The sequence below is a fragment of the Triturus cristatus genome, chromosome 11, assembly GCF_964204655.1.
Source record: "Triturus cristatus chromosome 11, aTriCri1.1, whole genome shotgun sequence".
NCBI lineage: Eukaryota > Metazoa > Chordata > Amphibia > Caudata > Salamandridae > Triturus > Triturus cristatus.
This window is the reverse complement of record NC_140594.1, coordinates 934,759,484-934,777,470: the sequence shown is the minus strand read 5'-3', so window position 1 is coordinate 934,777,470 and position 17,987 is coordinate 934,759,484. Positions and strand designations below refer to the sequence as shown.

At 44.3% G+C, this 17,987-nt stretch overlaps 1 protein-coding gene across 2 annotated transcripts in view; it reads right to left on the bottom strand.

Annotated features, from left to right (window-relative positions):
* The window catches only part of KLHL6 (kelch like family member 6), a 601,696-nt gene that overhangs the window by 26,269 nt on the left and 557,440 nt on the right, over nucleotides 1–17,987 (bottom strand). The window lies entirely within an intron of this gene.

Genomic DNA, 17,987 nt, shown 5'->3' with positions numbered 1-17,987 from the left:
TTTTTAATGTATTAATTGTTATACTGATTTTTTTTAGACTGATTTACTACATTTTTTAAACTATTTATTTTTAGATATTTTTTAATTACATTATAATTATATTATACATTACAATACAAAATATACTTTCTCAGAATGAATTACTTTAGTTTAAATACTTTGCAAATAGGCAATAGATTTTTAAGTACAGTAGTTACAGTTGTTGCAATTGGGCAACACAATTTCAAACACAATGCAACATTGAGCTCAATGTGAATTTCTAGTCAAATGCAATTAGTTACTTTATGGATTACTTTTCTAACCACAGGACTGGATCCTAGATTTAGTCCTTGGACATCTCCTGTAAACAGTTGAGTAAAAGCGTTTTGGTTACAGTAGTGATTTTTAAGGAATATTATTGTATTTTAAAAGCTGACAGACATTTTTTCACATAGAATCACCTATGTTATCTTATGGCAGAAAATTCACTTAGCAGGTAAGTAGTGTTATCGTTACTTTTTCTTACTCAGTGGTGGATCCTGGATCCAGCACTGGTGAATCTCCTGTAAACAGTTGAAAGAATGTGTTAAAGTCATAAGAACCATTTTTTAGGAATATTTTTAGTTTGTGAAAATAGATACTTAGAAACTTTTCTGCTGAAAACCACACAATGGATTCCTACGGAAGGAAATACAAGTTACTGGTAAGTACGCTTAGAATTACTTTTCAGGGTCAGTGCTGGGCTAAAAGATGCAGCCCTGGGTTCTCTCATGATAACAGGTGAGTAAATCAGACTTCGTAGTCCGGCTGATCTTAGAGGACTCCATCCCGCGGGGCCTGGCCACCTTGGGGGGATTGGGACCCCCCACGGTCCCAGCCGGCTCCCCGCCTCCTGCGGGAGCCGGCATTGCTTTTCCACATGGGGAGCAGCTAACATGCTGCTCCCCATGTGGAAAAGCAATCAGCTTTGCTTCATTGAAGCTAGAGCAGGTTTCCCTGCTCTCGCTTCAATGAAGCAAAACAGTTTGCAATGACAGGGTGGGAGCCACGAGGCTCCCGCCCTGTCACTGCAAACTACAGTGTCCCGGGGGTGGGCACCCCGGGACACTGCAGGAGCTGGCCCTGGGGGGTGGCAGTCCCCAGGGCCTATACGAGGCTCCAGGAGGGGGGCCCCCCTCCCACATTTACAAGTTGCCCCGGGGGGTGGCAATCCTCGGGGCTGGGGGGTCCTGAGAGCCCCCCCACACCACATTGTTTCAAGCCCCGGTGGGTGGCGGTCCCCGGGGCTGGGGGGGCTGAGAGCCCCCACCCATTTTCAAAAAGCCCCGGGGGTAGTGGTCCCCGGGGCTGCGGGGCGGCCGTGAGCCACCCCGCATATCCTATGTTCGAGCCCGGGGGGTGGCGGTCCCCGGGGCAGTGTGGGGGGCATTGGGGCCCCCACACTTATTTTTATGCAAATTAGCATATTCAGCGCGGGAGTCCGCGCTGATTTTTTTTTTTTTTTTTCCGGCCGAAATTCGCGCTGGGTGAGCAAATCTCGCCGATTTAAAAAAAAACAAAAATGCTTTTTTTGGCCCTGGGGGTCCTTGTGGGACCCCCTGAGCAGGTCTAGGGGGTCAGGGTGTTTCTACCCTGCCCCCTTTTTGCGTTTTTCACATTTGTTTTTTAGGTTTCTTGTGCCTCGGTCCTACCAACACCTGATTTGGAGTGTTAACAGCCAATTAGAATACAGCTCGTGCACGGTAAGGTGCGTGCTGGGTGCGCATAGGGTGCGCGGATCCTCCAAGGCCATAGATATATATGTACTTTTAAATGTCATTTTCACAGGAACTACTGAACGGATTTACACCATTTAAGCAAAAGGTATGAGTCCGAACTAAGGACTACCTCTTTGCAAAATTTTGTGTAATTCCGTTCAGCAGTTCGGGATGTAGCTGCGGCTAAAGGTCCTATGGGAAACTGCATGGGGAAAACGTGTTTTGGGACGCCCCTTTTTTCTCGGCCTCCGCTTGACGAATCACCGTGAAGGATAGGAGCGGACCGGAGCTGGCCAAAAGTTTGGAAAATTTCGCGAAGATTCGTCAATTGACGTCAAAGTTATTCCAAATAGAATGTTGCGGATTTTCTATGGAAAATAGGTCCTAACTATATCTACCTACTGGCGACCGCCAGTAGGTAATATATATAAATGTATGTGTATATATATATATATTCACTGAAAAAACTATAGGTTTCAGGCACGTTATAGTTAGAAAATAGCATTTAAAAAACCTTTGAAATTCACTTTAAAAACCATAGGTTTTAGGGAAAGTTATAGTTAGCTGGACATTTCACTCGTACAAAACCCATGAAATTCCCCCGTTATAGTTAGTTCAGCTAACTATAACTTGCGCCCCCGCAATGCACTGCTGATGACGTCACATGTTACATCACTCATGACATGGTCAGTGACATCACTGATGACATCACTGATAACATCTCAAATGACATCACTAATGACATCATCCATGTGATAATTTCATGCATCTTCTCACACCCTAACATAACTTTAGATACACCCACTCTAAATTACAGACTGCCATTCTCAAAACCATAGACGCTCCAACACCAAAAACTACATACCCACTCACTGATTCTAAGGTCTACACACACATTCACTCACTCACCTGTACAGTCACTCATACTTACGGTCACTCAGTACAGGACTATCAGATGCACTCATACACCTATATAAACACTCACACACCACCACTCATCCACAGAGGTACTCACACACCTAGTCAGTCATGCAAATAATTAATCACACTCCCATTTACTCACCTGTCCAGTTATACTCACACCAGCTCACTTAGTCATACAAATACTAGCACATTCTTACGTTCTTATACAATCACTGATACAAGCAAACACTCATCCATGCAGCCACACTCACAATCACACACTCTCACTTATAGACATTTATATACTCTAACACACATATATACTGCCTTTCACATATGTAGTTATTCACACATGTACCACTGAGATATACATTCACTCACTAACACACTCATACATACACTCACCCATCCATACAGTCCATCACAGATGCACTCTTGAAACCATGCACCCAGTGAATCACCCACTCACATATCTATGCACAGAGTCACACACACCCCACCCACACAAACACTCAGGCACCCATACAGATATTCACACAACTAATTAATAGCTCATATAGACACTTATGTAGTAATTCACAAACCCATGCAGTCACTTACACCTCAACAGACAGACGGATACAGAGAGTCACACAGTTTAGTCACTAACCCACGCATTCAGTAACATATGTTTAACCACTCACTTATGGAGTCTGTCACGCACTTAGTAAAACATCCATTCAGACACTTATACACCCACTCATTCTTCAATACGCCTTTACCTATATATATTAAACATATTTCAACTTTACAGAAACACAGTCACTGGATGATGTCATCAGTGATGGCATCAGTGATGTTATCAGTGATGTCACTGACCATGTCATGAGTGATGTAATATGTAACGTCATCAGCAGTGCATTGCAGGGGGGGCGAGTTATAGTTAGCTGAACTAACTATAACAGGGGGATTTCATGGGTTTTGTACGAGTGAAATGTCCAACTAACTATAACTTTCCCTAAAACCTATGGTTTATTCAGTGAATTTCAAAGGTTTTTTAAATGCTAATTTCTAACTATAACGTGCCTGAAACCTATGGTTTTTTCAGTGAATTTCAAAGCTTTTTTAAATGCTAATTTCTAACTATAACGTGCCTGAAACCTATGTTTTTTTCAGTTAATTTCAAAGGTTTTTTAAATGCTAATTTCTAACTATTACGTGCCTGAAACCTATGGTTTTTTCAGTGAATTTCAAAGGTTTTTCAAATACTAGTTTCTAACTATGCCTACAGAGGTAGGACATGTGAAGAAAGAAGAGCAAGCATTTGCAAAGCAATAGGTCTCGCATTATTAAAGTTTGAGCTATTGGCATTGCAAATAATAATGCAACACCAATAGCTCAAACATTCAGTAATGCGAGACCTATTGCATTGCAAATGCTTATTTGTAAAGGCCAACCCCCCGACTGTCCCAGTTACTAGGGTTATTGGACTCACTCCACAGCACATGGGCGCAGTGCACCGCAAGATGTAGTGGCAGAGGGCAAGGTTAGAGGAAAAAGGAGGGACATGGGCACATCAATTAAATAAACGTGAGGGAGGGGGAGAGCAGTAGATGCAGATCTGGATTAATGAGGTAGTGTTTGAGGAGAGGAGAGACAGATATAAGACAAGATAGGCTGAAGAGAAAGGGGGGCCATGGTGACAACATAAAAGAGCATGGTGGTAGAAGGCTTGCAAATATGCAGGCTTGAGAAGGGCATGAGGCACACACTGTTTCCAATTCTAAGTGAAGCCTGTTTGGTGGTCACTGTGGGTCAACTGGTTTAGCAGTCCAGTGACTGCTCACAAAACCATCACACCAAAGTGGGACATATTCGATTAATTTTGCCCAACATAAACCAGAGCAATCTACTTCAATGTGCAGGGGGTAGAGAGACGTGTGGGGAGAACAGAACTGGAACCTTACAGAGAGGAGATTATTAGGCATCTGGTGACATTCCATGTATCAGAAGCTTTTTTTTAGGTTGGCTTTTAATACCTGTATAGACGAGTCGTGTTTTGCCTTTGCAAAGCAATGTGTGCCAAAGTTAAGTACCTGCTGGGGTAAGCTGCTTCCCTCAAAGTGCACCCTCTCAAGAGGTTTACCAACACTGGCTCCAGCTAATGAGCGTGACTAAATGACAGGTCTTCAGAGAGGGCTAGGTACGCACTTACCAGTGGTTAGTGGGAACGATTTGCTAAATGCCATTGAGGCAGGCTAGTGGTCTCCAATCCTCGCTGCCTGCGTTGTTCATCTCTTCCAAAAAAGGCACAGAGAAAGCCAGCGTCAGATCGCAAACACAGGGCGCAAGAAGGGCAAATTATTTAATTACAAATTACAATGTGTTCCATGAGCGAGGTATGTCCTACCAAGATTTGTTTCCCTTCGTAGATCATTCTGTCACTGCATGACACAGAAGACCGACTGCCACACACTTGGGCAACAGTAAAAGAGAAATGATGGCTCCGTCGTCAGTTCTGGAAGCAGCAGACCACAATTCTAATCTTCGCTTCCCTGCCAAAATTGTGGTCCTCTTAACAAAATGTGTCATCGCTCTCTGCTACACTTTTTCATTTCTGAAGTGTCGAGATGTGGGTTAACGCAAAGTATTAGAAACCATAAAAACTGGACATTAGCATCCAAACCTTTCTAGTGGGTTGCACATTTAACCCAAAAGCAAAGAGTTCATTAGCAATAAATCTCCTCAAGTTTTGTTACGAGTCCACAACAACGTCCATAAAGCAGAAGTACCGGCAAGAGGCATTTCTCAATCAGTTCAGAGGAAACACACACAACATACCACCCGACTTGTGTACTTTATTTGCCCATACTTCAGTTCTACTCTTAAGCAGGAAGCCAGCACCAGAGTTGCATATGAAATGCAGTGATGCTATATGTAGCCCCGGCAGAAAACTAAACTTGCAACACATTGTTGTAAAGTCAAAGCACAAACACAACAAAAGGCCACACACAGGGGGGAATAATAGAAGCATGCCTACTGTTCACAAAACATGATATATCACACACAAGTTCACAAAAGCAACAGAGGCCTACAATAACTAGCAGGACCAGCAAAGCCAGTAGACTGAAATATAACGACGGGAACTGGAAATGAGCAGATTCTAGTACTCTTAATGCCACTTCTAGTATAATAATTAAGGCGTTGTTTGGTGAAGACAGAAAACCGAACCAGTATAGTGAGCAGATGCAAATATAAAGTGGAGAGGGCAGGCTGGCAGGTAGAATCGAATGAGTTGTGATACCCTTACTGGCATTCAAGTGTCATTTTTTATTGCTTTGTTTAGGGAGAATGGAGAGTAGATTTGGCTCTATTTTCTGCTAAAAATCAGCACTAAGTAAAAGGTCACATACAAGTATTACGTTATATAAATAAACAATGGTGAGTAAGACGACAGGAGAAGGAGCAGAAGAGACGCAACGATCGAGGCATGATGAAAGGACGGGTAACCAGAGATGATTGCCTGACACCTTGTTTATTAAATAATTGCCTCATGCATGTTCCGTGACTTCCGTCCTGTCTGCAGACCGTTAAATAAACCATGCTGAGGAAGACGACATGGGATGGGGCAGGAGAGATGCAAGATCGGGGGAAGATGCAACGCGAAAAGAAAAATTGCTAAATATTTTCTCTCCAACCGGCTGTGAGCACTGTTTCTTATGGCAATTACACGAGGAGAAACCTCCACGTTCACAGTAGAGCGTGCGAGGAACTGGATACGGCTTTCAGGACTTTGCACGCACGAAGCATGACAACGCGACCGGGACATTATGAATACATTTTAAAGTCTAAATAAACACAAACAAGCCCATTGCCACCTCCTCCCCCCTCCCAAAAAGAAGAACAGCACAAGCAGGGTATGATAGTATTAAGAAACAGTCCTACCTGGTCCCAGTCCTGGCTCCTTGCGAACTGTGCACGGTTTCCTGATGGCGGCACAGCATGACGGGAACTGTGGTTTTACTCTGCGAGTGAAAGACGCCTTAGGTGCCACCAAAGGACATGTGCTCTTATTTTAGTAGCCGTTAGTATTACCCGCTCGGCCATAAGTGTTACCAGATACGATTGGCTGCCATGTTTATTTAATAAACGCCTAATGTACATTCGAGGTCTCAGAGAATGGCAAAGTGGTATAGTGGTGACAACCACGAAGTAGATTATATCCCGCTCCGCCAAAAGGTTAACCAGAGATGATTGCTGCTGTCATGTTCTTTTGTAATTAATTGCCTCATGCACATTCCGTCCTGCCTGCAGCCTATTAAATAAATAAAGATTCCTGGGAAATGATGTGGTGAGTAGCTCATCAGGCAGCGCAGTACACTAGTTACGGTGCTGGGGCACTTAGAGCTTCTTGTGACGGCGGACTCAGTGTTGCTTGTTGGTGTGTTGTAGATATAGAAAAAGAATGGACAGGAAAGGAGACGCAAGAGAGGGTAAGTGCTGTCTCTTGAAACAAGTAGAAGAAAATAAAGCGTCCGTTCTTTATTTTCCTGGGAACTGGATCAGAACAGTCGGAGAGATAGACGGCGCTTGAAAGGTGCTGAGCGCTGCGATCTGCCAGACCTATTTTTTGGAGCATGGATAAAGAGTGCTAAAGTGATAATCAGCTCCATTTATATTCTGCCATATAAAATAACCACCTCAGTTCTCGTACTGCGCTGCTCCGAGTCCGAGGCCAAAACACGAGACAGGGAACAGTTCATCAATTTCCAAACCTATATTCGTGTACACAAAACCAAAACAAGTGGGGTTGTTTGTGGCCTGGTATTATTGGGAGATTCGTGAAATTAGCAGGAGGAGCGGGTCTGCTCTTGCTGCAGCGGGTGATATTTATTGCTTTGCGGCACTCGGAATCCAAGGTCCTTTAAACTTCACTTCTGTGTGGGTGTGCAGGATTACAGCGCTGATTGCGTTCATCTAAAATAATAGTGCTGAATGTCCATAGCGAATGTTCCACCTTGGAAACAAGAAGGTAAAGGAAAGAAAACAAACGGAAAGAAAGAGGTTAGGCGGGAAGAAATAGGAGAGGGGAATTTAACAAAAGAGGACGGGGTTGAGAGAGATGGAAAGAAAGGGCCTGCGGAGAAAGAAAGAAAGCGAAGAAACGAAAGCGAAAATTTTTGAGGCAAATAAAAACAAGAAGGGCTGGGCGAGAAGGGAGGGGGGAATGCCAGCAACAGAGGAGCCTGATCAAAGCTGAAGAAAAGGGAGGGGGAGAAGGGGGGAGGGAGTGCGAGCAGCAGCTGTGTCAAACAAGCCGAGGTGACAAGAAGGGCTGGGCGAGAAGGGAGGGGGGAATGCCAGCAACAGAGGAGCCTGATCAAAGCTGACAAAAAGGGAAGGGGAGAAGGGAGGAGGGAGTGTGAGCAGCAGCTGTGCACGTGCACGCCAACGTGCACTCAAGGTTTAGGCCGGCCAAAACTGTGGGTAGCACTTTGAAAATCCCACATATAAAATGTCTCTTCGAGCCTTTGGCTCGCGAGACCTAAAAAACGCACAGAAAGAAGCAAAAGAAATGCAGAAATAAGCAACAAACGTCCACAAAGACGAAGAAAAGTGCAGGAAGAAGCAAGACATGTGCAGAAAGAACCGACAGAGAAGCAGAAAGAGGCCTTGTTGCAAAATCATCCTGTGCCCACAACTTTTTAAGACGGGTACTAGTGATAACTGACTCTGACTAACCAGGCCTAGAGCCAGTGCTATGCTAAAAGACACTTGGAATACAGTGAAAACACCTACATACACTAGGGAACACTATGCGTTGGGGTACCCCTGTGATTGGCAGTCAAAGTGATGTAATTTGAGATGTCATCAGTGATGTCATCAGTGATGTTACTGACCATGTCATGAATGATGTAATGTGTAACTAACTATAACGTCCTTGAAACCTATGGTTTTTCAGTAAATTTCTAAGTTTTTTTAAATGCTAATTTGTAACTATAACGTCCGTAAAACCTATGTTTTTTTCAGTGAATTTCAAACGTTTTTAAATGATAATTTGCAACTATAACGTCACTGAAACCTATGTTTTTTTTAGTGAATTTAAAGGTTTTTTAAACGCTAATTTCTAATTATAATGTTCATTAAACCTATGTTTTTTTCAGTGATTTTAAATTATCATTCCATTCTCGACCTGGTGAAAACAGCCGATATCGCCAGTTTTCCAGCAATAGCTTCCACAAAAAAAAATCGCCACAAATGAGAGCAACAACTAACGCTAATAATAATAATAAAACAGGCGATATGCTGCGTTAGCAGTAGTAATGTAACATGTGCCTTTTACTGGTGTCAAGTAGGACTACTACCTACAGTCTGAAAGGGAGCCCAGCCCAGAATCACATCTGAAGACCAACTCATGTCATAGAGCTACTGATCATGCACCTCCCACACCAAAGATGGCCACAAAATCCACTGCCACCACCCTCAGGACCTCCCCCTGGACCCCCCCCCCACTACCACGTGGCAGCGCACAACAGGACAGTGAACCTTCCAAAAACGGCATGGCTCCTCAGCCACACAGTAGCTGAATGTTGCGAGATGTGGCAACCAAACATGTGTGAAGGACGCAAGTCACCCACCAATAATAATGCACACAATACCAAGTGTAGCGGTGATGTGCTAGACAGACCTCACTATGCAGAGCACAAACCTCTCCATGTGTGCTGGTGCTTGTAGTGTTGTGGACAGTGGACACAACCATGTTACCTCAGGCAGTGGGGGAGATCTCGGTCATGTACCTGTGTCGTCGTCCCCTGTAAGCGGAAATGCAGTGGGCTGGTCCAACGTACGTCACTCCTGCGTAGAAGTGTGAATAAATAGGCCAGGACTCTGGGCGTGGTTCACTTGTGTGAAGGTCAACGCATCTGCCAGAGCGGCAGACCTCACCCTGCCACGTGGCTGCCGCCATGACCACGGGCCTCCTCGAAACAAGCCCCCTGCAAACCCAGCGGCACAGCACCACAGAGTTACGTCTCTACACACTTCTGCCTTCGATCTACACAGTGGACAGCATGACTCACAATTCAGATGGAGTCACAGTTGCAGATGACGCAGTCCAGTAGGCAAAACACATTGCTCCCAGTGCAACCTGCCCGGACCATGCATCATCGCAGGCTGCGTACACGCTGAGCGCCAGCGGTACCACTAACTCAGTGCACCACAAGTCATCGCCATGTGGCCTTACTGAGGCAGAATTTATTAGACAAAAGACATTGCTACCAGTGCAGCTCGCCCGGACCACGCATCATTGCAGGGTGCGCACACGCTGAGTGCTTCAGGTGCCACTAACTCAGTGCACCACAAGTCACCGCCATGTTGACTTACTGAGGCAGAATTCATTAGACAAAAGACATTGCTACCAGTGCGGCCCGCCCGAGCTACGCATCATCACAGGGTGCACACTCGTTGCTTGCTTCAGGTGCCACTAACTCACTGCACAACAAGTCATCGCCACGTAGCCTTATTAAGGCAGAATTCATTAGACAAAAATCATTGCAACCAGTGCGGCCCGCCCGGGCCACACATCATCGCAGGTTGCGCACATGCTGAGTGCTTCAGGTGCCACTAACTCACTGCACCACAAGTCATCGCCATGTAGCCTTATTAAGGCAGAATTCATTAGACAAAAGACACTGCTACCAGTGCGGCCTGCCCGGGCCACGCATCATCGCAAGCTCCGCACATGCTAGTTGCTTCAGGTGCCACTAACTCAGTGCACCACTTGTCATCGCTGGCTACACACACGCTGAATTGCCAATAACTGTGCAGCTCAACTGAACACCACATGCCTGTGGGCCCTTACTGACCGCTGCCTCTGGCCTACACTGCGGTCAGCAGGGCTCACAATTAAAATTGAGTCTTTATTCATTGATTACAGAGTCCAGTAGGCAACTAACTACAACGTCTTAAAAATGTAAATAATATCCTTTTAGTATCCTTGCTTCAAGAACTTTTTTGATATCAATTATAGTTTTAGTACAATCACCAAATTCATCTTGCAAGTCCAAAAGAACACTAAATGGCAGTCTACACTGCGGCCAGCAGGGCTCACAGTTCGAATTCAGTCTTGATTTATTAATTTCAGAGTCCAGTAGCCAACTAACTATAGCGTCCCTGAAACCTACACATTTCGACAATGTATTCCATACATATTTCAACTTTTGTTACCTACACTGCAGTCAGCAGAGCTCATAATTTACATTGAGACATGATTTATTAATTGCAGACAGAATTGTACTCTATGTCCTCAGATTTTGTCAAGAAGTGACAAAAAGCATTCCTCGATGTCTGTGCTGAATACTGCTGTCCATCTACATTGTGGACTGCAGGGCTCACAATTCACATCGAGTCGCAATTGAAGATGACGCAGTCCAGTAGGCAAGAGACATTGCTCCCAGTGCAGTCCGCCCGGACCACGCATCATCACTGGCTGCGCACACGCTGAATGCTTCTAATGCCCCTAGCTTAGTGCAGCACAACTCATGGACCCTTTATGATACCATATTTTGTGTATAATTTCACATCTGGTGCCCCTACCTCAGTGTACCACAAGTCATGGACCCTTTACAATAGAATCTTTTGTGTATTATTTCATATCTAGTGTCCCTACGTTAGTGCAGCACAAATCATTGACCGTTTATGATTGAATCTCTGTGTCTGATCCAATGATTACTGTTGTACTTGTTGCCAGCACCTACCATTCCCGGAGGGCTGGCTTACACTCACCCTACACGCATCCAGCACAGACGTCACTGGACATGTGACCCTGATAATAAAAAGTAGTCAAGCGCATGTGCCCGTACCCAGTTCCACTATCTATCTGTGTCTGTGTGTTCATTATGTATGCAACATGCTGCCCCTGGGCCCTACCACATTACATTGTGCTCACGACAGCGTATGCAACCAACTTACCTTTGACAGTGGGAGAAAACCTTGGTTATGTAACTTTGGCTCGGTCATTGTACAAGTATGTATGTAGAGACTGGATGATTAGAGTACTGCAAGGAGAGTGTATAGTGAGTTTATATGTGTGTGGGGATTGGTGGAGTGATTGTATAAGTACATATGTTGGCGCAGCCTAACTCCGACAATGAGCTTGTCTCTAATTGGCTGCCCTCAATGTCCCAAAAACTGAAATTTGGACTTTGCATGGCCCTGTATTGCTACAGCTGCAATACTACACTGAATGTGCAATAAACATTCACATCCACACAGATGTGACATGTCCACCATCTTTCTTGTGTGGAACTATACATGAATGTAGGGTCAGTGATTCCCCGTACCTTCCATGTTGGCCATGTTGTGGAACTTGGCTCACAGTCTGACACATTTACGCTTGCGACCCGGGTGACGGCAGCGCTACATTAAGAACATCCGCATGGCACATCAGTTGATTCCTCATACAGCTCACAATGGAGCCACACCCATAGCTCCGGAATCATTCTTCACAGCCTCACACAGGACTGGCATACACCAGGCCAGCCCACTCTGCTTATGCTTACAGGAAAGGACAACAACGCTACATGGCCCAGATTTTCTTTGTAGTGATCTGCTGGTCACAGGTCTAGTTGTCATTATGCCACAGCCACTCCCTCACAGCTAGTATACACCCACACCACACCCATCCAGCACAGACGTCACAGGACACATGACCCTACCAATAAATAAGACCGGGCGCACGTGCTCTATGCCATTTTAGAGTTGCTCCCACCGCATGTAATGTCATGGCTCGTCCCGGTGGTCCGGACACCATATGTAGGCCTGAGCCATCGAACAGGAGGGCCTACCGCCACATGTGTGGCCTCACTGGTCACTGAGTTAGTGGCACCACAAGGACTGATTGGGTGTGCAACCTGCGATGATGATATGTGCACTAGTATGTCCTCTGCCATTGAAAAATCAAGACGCAGCTCCAAATGTAACACTTTTAGGCTTGCGGAGCGTGGCTGCATGATGTGGAGGGTGCACTGTCCGCGAAAAGGTGAGCAGTGAGGCCTGGGTGCACAGCGGTGGGCAAATACGTATGGGCGGCGGGAGTGGGGGTGCAGCAGCCTGGGTGCGCAGCGGCGGCACAGCGATTTAGATGTACGCAGTCGTATATACTCTGCCATTACTAATTCTGTACTATGTTTCAGATGTGGGAGCTTCAGGGCTCCACTAGGTCCCGGCACGTGGTTGGAGACACAGCAGTGGCGTAAAGGTGAGCTGTGATGGTTTTCTCCATGGTATGGGCACTCACTGTCCCTCTTCATCTCTTCCTTTCTCTCCTTCACACTCTTTCTCTCTTTCTCTCTCTCTTCCTCTTTCTCACACTTTCTTTCTCTCTCTCGTCCTCTCTCTCACTTTTTCTCTCTCTCTTCGTCTCTCTCACTCTTTCACTCTTTCTCTCTGTCTTCCTCTCACTCTTTCTTTTTCTCTCTCTCTTCCTCTCACTCTCACTGTTTCTCTCTTTCTCACTGTATTCCTCTTACTCTTTCTTTATTTTCTCTCTGTCTTCCTGTCACTCTTTCTTTCTCTCTCTATCTCTCTTTCTCTCTCCTTTGATGGACGCATGACGCACAATCTTATCTTGCTCTTTGTCTAGCAGGCCTGCGATGATGAGTGGCCATCCTGCAATCAACACTCAAATTAAATTGGGAGCTCTGCTGCGCCGCGTGTACACAATGGGTGAGGAGGTTTCTTCGGCACGAGGTGGACCCTCTTCGACACATGCCGGTGGCAGAAAGGTGAGCTGTGAGGATTTTCTCCACAGTGTCAACACTCCCTCTCCCTCTCCATCTCTTCTTTTCTGTCACTCACTCACACTCTCTCTCTCTCTCACTCTATCTCTTCCTCTCTCTCTCTCTCACACACTCTTTCTCTCTTTCTCTGTCTCTTCCTCTCTCTCTCATTCTTTCTTTTTCTCTCTTCCTCTCTCTCACTCTTTCTCTCTCTATCTTCCTCTCTCTCACACTGTTTCTCTCTCTCTTCCTCTATTACACTGTTTCTCTCTTTCTCTCTTCCTTGTATCTCACTCATTCTCTCTTCCTCTGTCTTCCTCTCTCTCACTCTTTCTCTCTCTCTCTTCCTCACTCTCACTCTTTCTCTCTCTCTCTTCCTTTCTCTCGCTCTTTCTCTATCTCTCTTCCTCTCTCTCACTCTTTCTCTCTTCGTCTCTCTCACTCTTTCTCTCTGTCTTCCTCTCACTCTTTCTTTCTTTTTCTCTCTCTTCCCCTCACTCTTTCTTTATCTCTCTCTCTCTCTTTCTCTCTCCTTTGATGGACGCATGACGCACAATCTTATCTTGCTTTTTGTCTAGCAGGCCTGAGATGATGCGTGGCCATCCTGCAATCAACACTCAAACAAAATTGGGAACTCTGCTGCGCCGCGTGTACACAATGGGTGAGGAGGTTTCTTCGGCATGTGGTGGACCCTCTTCGACACACGCCAGTGGCAGTAAGGTGAGCTGTGAGGATTTTCTCCACAGTGTCAACACTCACTCTCCCACTCCATCTCTTCTTTTCTGTCACTCACACACACTCTCTCTCTCCCTCTCTCTCTCTCTATCTCTTCCTTTCTCTTTTTCTCTTTCTCTCTCTCTCATTCTTTCTATTTCTCTCTTCCTCTCTCACACTCTATCTTCCTCTCTCTCACACTGTTTCTCTCTCTCTTCCTCTATTACACTGTTTCTCTCTTCCTTGTATCTCACTCTTTCTCTCTTTCCCTGTCTTCCTCTCTCTCACTCTCTCTCTCTTCCTCACTCTCACTCTCTCTCTCTCTCTCTCTTCCTTTCTCTTGCTCTTTCTCTATCTCTCTTCCTCTCTCTTGCTCTTTCTCACTCTCTCTTCATCTCTCTCACTCTTTCTCTCTGTCTTCTTCTCACTCTTCTTTTCTTTTTCTCTCTCTTCCTATCACTCCCACTGTTTCTCTCTTTCTCTCTGTCTTCCTCTCACTCTTTCTTTCTTGTTCTCTCCGGCTTCCTCTCACGACTTCTTTCTCTCTCTCTCTCTCTCTCTCTCTCTCTCTCTCTCTCTCTCTCTTTCTCTCTCCTTTGATGGACGCATGATGCACAATCATATCTTGCTTTTTATCTAACAGGCTGTGATTCACGAATCGACGTCCCCCCCCCACATCACCACAACTAAACTCGTGTACATCCTGCGATGATGCGTGGCCATCCTGACAACACCTCAGAAAGTTGCTTCGACACGTGGAGCACCCTCTTTTTTTTTTTTTCTTGGTCCTCATTTTGCAATACTTGTGTCAGGTTTTGATATTGGAACCAGTGCTGCTGTTTCAACTTTCCTGGGCCAACAACTCAGAGGTTTTTCGACGGAGAGTTTTTCCTTGCAGCTGGAAACCGGTTATCACCTAGGCACAAATGAGGAAGCCAACGACCCTTGGTTGTTTAGAGTATTGCCTGGGTTAAAATCATTGGACTTATCTTTAGTCACAAGGATTAGAGAAATGCTCCCATATTTCCCAAAAATTTTATTTTTTTCTGGGCCTTCCACTTCTATCTAATTTGTTCACTCTACCAATTGATTTCCACCAATCTAAATGTTTGGGTGGTGTAGTACAAACCCAGTTAATACAAATTTCTCTACGTGCCAAAAGGATTAACACAAAAAGTAAATTCTCCTGTCTTAAACCTAAATTGCTTATGCTTACATCTATTTTATAGATCCCAAAAATTACCAGTTCCATACTTACAATTATTTGTTGGCCAAAGAGGTCCGTCAGTGTCTTACCAACTTTTAACCAGAAGACTTCGAGCTGGGGGCACTGCCAGAACATATGTATATCATACGCCTTATCTTCACCGCATTTTGGGCATTTTTTCACTTGTTGTTGACTTTTGAACTTTGAAAGTTTCTTTGGAGTCCAATAGGCTCTGTGAATGGTGAAAATGTGATTTCTCCTTAATGCGGCGGACTGAATAATACCCCAGCATTTCCCCATTGATACTTGCCATATGTCCTGAAGATCTGTAGTAGGCAGTGAAGTCCCCCAGATCAAATCTGGAGTCGTAAAATTTTCTTCTCCAGCTGTTATTAGAGTCCAGTACCACAATGAAACTTCTTTTTTCTGGAATCCAGCTCCAAGCATCTTAAGTTCCAGTTGCTGGTTACCCTTGAGTGGTTCTGTTATTGAGTTTATCCAGCTCAATAGTTGGTAATATTTAAACTTTGATAAATGAGTTTCTGTAATAGATGTTAACGGATCCCAACCTATCAATGTGCCATTTAGAATTAATTCCCCCCAGTTCAGGATTCCTGCTCTCCTTAGCGGTAGGGCCAATTGATCTTTGAGGCAATCCGGAGTTCCGGGGGAGTCCCAGACTGGAGCATATTGACTGTAATAGGGGATCTTCATAGTTTTCCTGATTTGCAGCCATAACTTGGCTGCCGACAAGAGGGTTTTCAGTTTGATCTTTTTAAAGAATTTTTGATGACCAAATTTATATAGAAAGTGTCCCCCTGTGTCTACCATCGCTTGTAGGTGTGGTGGATATACCTCATAGTTTTGCAAGAGTATCCTAGTATGTTTAAATTGAAAGGCCTTACAATACTCTAATATGTCTGGACTTGCTATACCCCCTTGGATCTTTGTTCTTCTTAGTTTTTTCCAGGCTATTCTCGGGCATTTAGAGTCCATATGAAGCCGTTTAGTTCTACCTGTAATTTGAGTATGGAAGACTTATTAAATTCCAGGGGGATTGCACTAAAAATAAAGGTGAATTTTGGGAGGACAGCCATCTTGATGATGTTAGATCTACCTAAGAATGTTAAGGGGAGCCCGCTCCATGTTCTCAAGAGTTTCCTTACTTCCGCTAAGACTCTGTTAAAATTTATTTGTGGTGGTACATCAATATCCTTGACTATGTCCAACCCCAGATATCTGATCTTTGATTTCACCAACTGCGAGTTACTCCTAGTGTTCCACTCCAGAATTTCTGATTTTGTTTGATTTATCTGGTAGCCTGAAATGTTTCCAAAGTCTTCTATCATTTGCTCAATTTCAGGGATTGCTTCAGCGAAGTTGTTGGTAAAAATCATTAGATCGTCGGCATACAATGCAACCTTTTTTGCCCAATTTTTATAGCAGAAGGGTTTTATCCTTGAATTATTTCTAATGGATAGAGCAAGGGGTTCTATATATAGATTGAAAAATAGGGGAGAGAGCGGACAGCCTTGTCTAGTGCCTCTTTTGATGAAACTTTTTTCCGACAGGCTATCATTCACTAAGATTTTGGCTGAAGGGGAGCTGTAGATTTTTCTTATAGCCTCCAGGAAAATGGCCCCTAACTTAAATTTCTCTAAAACGGCATGTAGGAAGACCCAGTTAACTCTGTCAAAGGCTTTAGCCGCATCTAGTGTTATAACAGAAAGGGGCACCTTTTGATGGACTGAAATATCCATTGCTCCAATGAGTTGATGTGTAAGGTCTTGTAACTGACTGCCTTTTATGAATCCTTTTTGATCTTCATGAATGATATTCTCTGCACATTTGCTCAGCCTCTTTGTGAGAATCTGTGTGTAAATTTTATAATCGCAGTTTAAAAGTGATATAGGTCTATAAGACTCACATTTGCGAGGATTTTTATCTGGTTTTAAAATTAATGTTATTATTGCTTCATTCCATGAGGCTGGTTGTTTTTTTTCCAGAAAAATATCATTAAAGAGGGATGCTAAGTAGGGTGATAAAATTTCCTGAAGAGCTATATATAATTCATTTGGAATGGAATCTGGGCCTGCCGCTTTTGCTTTTTTAAGTTCTTTTAATACTTGAGTGACTTCTTCTTCGGAGATTTCGTCGTTTAGCTCTATGCTCTGGGTTGAAGAGATACTCGGGAGGTTCAGATTCTCCAAATATCTGTCTATCTGTACTTTTGTAGGAAAGCAATCTTCAGAGTAGAGACCCCCAAAGAATTGCCCAAATTCCTCCTTAATGATTATTTCATCTAAGGTTTTTTCAGGGGGATTCCCTACTAATAGTTCTTTGATTTTGTTTCTGGATTGATCCGATTTTATTTTCCACGCGAGTAGCTTACCACATCCTTCACCATATTCATGGTGGGCAAGTTTACTCGCCTCCCACTTTTCTTTTACCCTTGCATCCAAAGAATCTCTTAGGGATGTTTCTTTGTCTTTCCTCTCCTGACTAAGAGATCTAGTTGTTGAATCAGGATTGGACCTATGGAGCTGTATGTCAATCGCTCTTATTTCTCCTTCTAGTCTGTTTAGCAATTGTCTCGCAGCAAAGCTCTTAATGACACCCCTCATCACTGCTTTGTATGTATCCCATACTAACTGGCTGTACATTCCCTCA